This window comes from Periplaneta americana, chromosome 7, assembly GCF_040183065.1.
Source record: "Periplaneta americana isolate PAMFEO1 chromosome 7, P.americana_PAMFEO1_priV1, whole genome shotgun sequence".
Taxonomy (NCBI): domain Eukaryota; kingdom Metazoa; phylum Arthropoda; class Insecta; order Blattodea; family Blattidae; genus Periplaneta; species Periplaneta americana.
Genome location: NC_091123.1, coordinates 130,520,783 through 130,526,782, shown reverse-complemented (window position 1 = coordinate 130,526,782; position 6,000 = coordinate 130,520,783). Strand labels below are relative to the sequence as shown.

Sequence of the window (6,000 nt, the reverse complement as noted above, 5' to 3'; positions counted from 1 at the left end):
CTGCATATGACTTTTATGTCTAAAATGCAGGTAGTAGGCCATTGATGATTCAAAGGCATAGCTCAGATGGTAAGAGCACTCAGCACACCAAGCTGAGAGTCCTGGGTTCGATTCCTGGTGCCAGAATGAATTTTTCTCCCTTAATAAGTACTTACATGAATGACTACATAAAGTCACTGATAACACAATATTCAATAGGGGATGACAAGGTACTCTCGCAAGAATATATATAAAGACTAGTTACTTTTACATAAGGTTTCAGTCAAAATATGTTCAAAATTACTGACATATTGTAACAGTATTTAAAAAAATTTACTACAACAGATAGAAAGATAAAGGAGGAGCAAGACCAACTTTATCATCTGGGTTATTGTTGACAAAATGGACCAGTCCTGATTTCAACTCTGATTTTCTCCACAATTCAGAATCAAGAGTTTCTCCACAATTCAGAATCAAGTTTATTATTTAACAAAAACCTATGGTTGGCAGAGGTGAAGTATTGGAACATAATTTCTAAAATTATATATTTCAGAAAAATATCATCTTCAGCCTTCTCGCTTTTACCACTGAGTAATTTAATATCACCAAAATTTAAAAATGAAAATCACTAATCCTGTGATATTTTCTCCAGCCTGTTTTGCACTCACCAACCTCCTCATATCATAAATTTCAACTGAACAGGTGGGTGTAAAAGTCTATACGTACAAACTCATGTTAATTTCAACACTGTTTTATATTGTCATAACACTCATAACCATTTTTCGATTGGCAGCACTAGCAAAACATTTTAGCAGGCAAAAAGTCATTCACAAGTCGGAAGTTAATCATCATTATTTAGTCACATTATCTGTCAGGAAAGAAACGTTCTCTAGTCAAAATATGTTCACTTTCTAATCTGTAACGACATTTGTATAAAATAACAATTTTAAATAGAAAATTTCTTGAAATTGAAGAAATTCAATCAAGTAAAAACAAATTTTCATGAAGAAAAATGTCACGAGGTAGGTTACCATTATTATTATCCACAGAAAGGTAAAAACAATAGTTTACAAATAAAAAAGAATGTAAAAATATTGACTTTAATGAAAGTTGTCATTCATAGTTATTAAATTAAAGAGTTTCATTAAATTATCAGTTACTGACAGAGGACTTCTCTAGTACGTCTATTGTGTATAATATTACACATTGTCCACTGGATATTTTGCTTATATACACATACGACCACACCACTTAAGTCTGTTAACTGTAGCCACATAGCTGAGCTGAACACCGGTGCACCACCAGCAGAGCACCAAACTCTTCAAGTGATGCCTCCTCCTACACACAAAATGACATATTAAATTTGAAACAGCTGCATCTGTATTCTAGAAGAGTAAATTGTGATTCTGTGATATTAGTGACTTCAAATAAGTTACCAGTATTTCACTAATATAAAGCGATGTCAGAACATCCCTATAAATTAACTCACAAATACAGAGAGAGTCAGAACTTTCTCCGCAGTGGCAGGCACACTTATATCCTGGTGTAGGTTGGTATTTCTCCCTTGTCTTAGGGGGTAGCCACACAAACAATACCGGCGCGTCCTTGGCAAGGTTATAAACACAACCACCCTTCAGTCAGTTTATTGCAGCCAGCAAGTGCATACATCCCGTGAAATGTTTTCAGTTGAAGAACGAGCTTTTATAGTGGAATATGTGTTTCGAGAAGGTGACAAATACAGTGAAAAAGTGAAACAGAAGTTTAGAGAACGTTTCCCAAACTCTAATTTACCTCATCGGGATACAGTGCGTGATCTGGTAAATAAATTTCGCCAGAAAGGTTCCTTGCAAGATGCTCCATGGTGTGGGAGGCCCACAGTTTTAACGGAAGACAAACTGTTAGATATTTCTGATCGAATGCTAAAAAGACCTAACAAATCGGTTAGAAAATTGGCACAGCAAACTGACATTTCCTATTCCAGTGTGCATAGAGCATTAAAGAATGAACTAGGATTATGGCCGTACAAGGTATCGGTAGTGCATGAACTAAAACCCACAGATAATGAGAAAAGACTAAATTATTGTGTTTGGTTTCAAAGATTTATTCATCATGGTGTTGACGTGTTAGGCAGGACATTCTTTACAGACGAAGCTTGGTTTCATCTTTCAGGTTACGTAAATTCCCAGAATACACGGATCTGGTCCTGCAAAAACCCTTATGCACTACATGAAACACCATTGCACTCCCAGAAAATTGGGGTATGGTGTGCCATATCACGAGCAAGCATTATAGGACCAATTTTTTTTTAACGACAAAGTAAACTCTGAAGTTTATTGCTCAGATATATTGTTTCCTTTCATTGGGCAATTAAATGAAATTGAATTAAATAGTTGTTTCTTTCATCAAGATGGTGCTACAGCTCATACATCTATCCGATCTATGCAATTGTTAGAAGAGGTTTTCGGTGAAAGAATAATTTCAAAAGGATTGTGGCCGCCGAGATCCCCCGAGCTAACGCCTCCTGATTATTTCTTTTGGGGAACAGCTAAATCTAAAGTGTACCAGACCAATCCTACCACGATCGATGAATTAAAATATGCAATAACAGATTTTTTCAATTCAGTGAGTCAAGAAACTTTGATCAAGGTTTTTGAAAATAAGGTGAAGCGGGTAGATCTATGTCTTCAAGAAAATGGACATTTCCAGCATCTTCTATAGAGTAGGCAAGTGTTTTGGAATTTCAATATTATTTATTTATTATCGCCATATTTAGGATTTGTTGCACCCGACTATCTCCTGGCCTAGTTGTCTGATAAATGGTGCCTTATTGGTATCACTTGTAAGGTTCAAACTTGTCTTCCGACAGTTGACTAAACAACAACATTCATTCTCCGTACTTGGCGCACTCTCGTTATTCCACTAGCGCTGCCAGTGGTACCACTCCATTCTCCGTATCTAGCACGCTCTCGCTTATTCCACTAGTGCGGAGAAAGTTCTGACTCACTCTGTACTAAATGTAAGCAAAATTCTTTTAATGGTTTAAAGAGTAGATGTCATATACAAACAGTATGCCAAAAATTATTTTCATTAAAACAATTGCTTTTTTATCTCAACATTTTTTCCATTTAAAAAAATCGTTGTTACAAAGTGAGCACATGCTCTTTTATTATGTGAAGACTCATATGTAATTATCAGAATTACATTTATACATACATACATTCTTTTATTTTATTTCCAGCAATTTATCTATTAATATCTCACTGTATTTACTTCAAGCAGAAAGCACTGCTAGAAAATTCTTTTGCATGCCTTCATATGGCCATCACAACTTAATCATGATACTTGATTATACGCTGCAATCCATGAACTCAGAAATTACAGTTTCCTTGTTTATATCCAAAGGTAGGTTAAGATCTTGTCTTTCACATAATTTTCATCCTTGCTTTCCAGCACAAACTCCTGATGTCTTTTAATTTTAATTTTTCTTCTATTTAAATCTCTGATTGGAGTTCTGGCTGATATGCCTATTATCTGGCAGTACTTGTTACTTAACGATACACGTTAAGAGGAAGAACAATTGGACGAAGTTGTGCAATAAGACCAAAAAAAACCTGTTTTCGAGATATTGGCCAATGAAGTAAATCTCGTTACTTATTAAACATTTTATGCAAGAAGTATTGTAACATTCATATATTACATCTTGATTACACAACTTTTAACACTGTATCACTTCGGAATATGCATGATGAGACTTTCTTGTGTTAAATTCTAACGTACCTTGTTTACATGTTTCGACCTTTTATGGGTCATCCTCAGAACTGGTCGTTATTGGTCTTGGCGCCTCTTGTTTTGTTTCCTGTGAGGGTGTGTTCGCGTGATATAATGTAGAGTCAAAGAGTGTGTGTGTGTTTTCTGAAATTGAGTTGTGTGTTGAGAATTTCGTTGGGGTGTGTTTTCGTGTGTCTGTGTATTTCATATTGTCCTAGTGTGTTTAGTTTCTGGTTTTTTGGTTGGATGTGTAGTATTTCCATGTCTGTGTTGATGTCTCTGTGGGTGTGGTTAGCATTTGTGATGTGTTCTGCATATATGGAGGTGTTTTGTAATTTCGTTATGGCTGTGATGTGTTCTTTGTAACGTGTTTGAAATGATCTGCCTGTCTGTCCTATGTAGAAGTTGTTGCAGGTATTACATTTGAGTTTGAATACGCCTGTGTGGTTGTATTTGTTTGTGTTGTTTGTGCGTTGAGATGTTTTTGTAGAGTGTTATTTGTTCTGTATGCGATGTTGTAATTTAATTTCTTGAATGAGGTTCCAATTTTGTGTGTGTTTTTGTTTTCGTATGTTAGTGTGATGTTTTTGTGTTCTTGTGTTTGTGTTGTATTCTTATGTTTTTTGTGATTATCTTTTGTCTTACGTATTATGTTGTCTATTATGTTAGGGTTGTATCTGTTTTCTTGTGCTATGTATGTATTCATATTTTATTACAAAACCTGCCCCCCATTGAGGGTAGCCCTTACGGACTCAGTATATCCTCAAAAAATTAATATACATAATATGTAAACATTATTATTAAATTAAAAAAAAAAAAAAAAAAAACAAAGAAAAGGGCATCAAAAATTACAATTGCTATTAATTAGGATTTAACAGGATTTTTTAACACAATTATCACAGTGTCATCCCTCAGAGATGTTGGCAGAGCAAACTTCGGTCGAAATTCTTTGAAAAAAAAGCTAGTATAGTCCCTCGAGCACCTATGAGCAAGCCGAATACCTCAACGTGAATTAAAGCATATTTCAGCATGAGATAGTTGACTGTAGGCTCATAGATCGATTTCTTCTCAAGGTGGACCTCGGCTGACTCATGACATCCTACTTCAAAACGTATCGTGGGGTCCACAATGATTCCCTGTTTAGTGTCAGCATTGTACGCTAAAATATTGAATTGTCTCGTTGACCCATTTTCAGCTAGACAGAAGATTTCTTCTTCTACTATCCAGCCCTTATTTCTTAATGCGGCAACAATTTTGGATCTTATAAGATGATGTCTAGAGTTCAAGAGCAATCCCTGTTCACAGAATCCAAAGATGTGTGCTAAAAAAATAGCACAAATAATAATGATGATGGTAGTAATAATAATAATAATAATAATAATAATAATAATAATAATAATAATAATAATAATAAAAGGCTAACCAATTTTTAATTACAGATCAGCAGCTGATTTAATATTATGAAGTGACTTAAATAAATCACTATATATTGTATGATAAGCAAACTGACGGTCCTATTTATCCTATTCTCATTAAATAAATCGATTTTATATCAGCAATCGAATTTTGCTTACAAATGGCAACAGACTGTACATATCGCTTTCTTGATTTTTTTTCTGAGTTAAATAATCCAACCAAATGGAAATCTATGGAAATACGAAGGCTCATCAAAAAAGATGAGACTGATTTTCTTTCACAGATGTTTATTACTCCATTTCAATGTTCACATGATCTTTTTCAAAGTAGTCCCCTTCCACTTAAATGCACTTGTTATAGCATTTCTTCCAGTCCTCAACACATGATGCACGCCATTCTTAGTCAGGTCCTTGAGAATAACTTCACATTTCTTGAGCACTGCTTCAGAGTCCTCAAATTCAATACCCCGGAACTTTGCCTTTAGTGACAAGGATAAAAAAGTTGCAGGGAACAAGATCGGGGCTATAAGGCAGATGTGGTACACAGGTTATGTTGAATTTAACAAGAAATTGCATGATTGATTCGCGATGTGAGGTTGTGCGTTGTCATAATGCAATCTCCACCCATCCCGATGAAGTTGTAGTTGTTTCTTTGCAATGTGCTTCCTCAGTGTCGCCAATACTGACGTGTAATATAGCTCCTGTTACAGTAGTGTGCAGGGAAACTGCGTGCTGGTAAATCATTCCCTTACAGTCAAAAAACATGATCACCATCACCTTCCCTGCAGAGGAATAACTCTCGCCTTTTTTTTGGTGTTAGCAAACCTGGCGATTTTCC

General features: G+C 35.3%; 1 protein-coding gene across 2 annotated transcripts in view; it reads right to left on the bottom strand.

Moving 5' to 3' along the window:
- Window positions 1–507: 507 nt before the first annotated feature.
- Window positions 508–6,000, bottom strand: part of Taf6 (TBP-associated factor 6) — a 49,726-nt gene continuing 44,233 nt past the window's right edge. Inside the window, exon 12 of one of the 2 annotated variants that reach the window (XM_069831313.1) lies at window positions 508–1,317. The gene's annotated coding sequence lies outside the window, so the exon portion shown is untranslated. The remainder of the gene's footprint in view (window positions 1,318–6,000) is intronic. The other variant, XM_069831312.1, reaches the window with a different exon arrangement.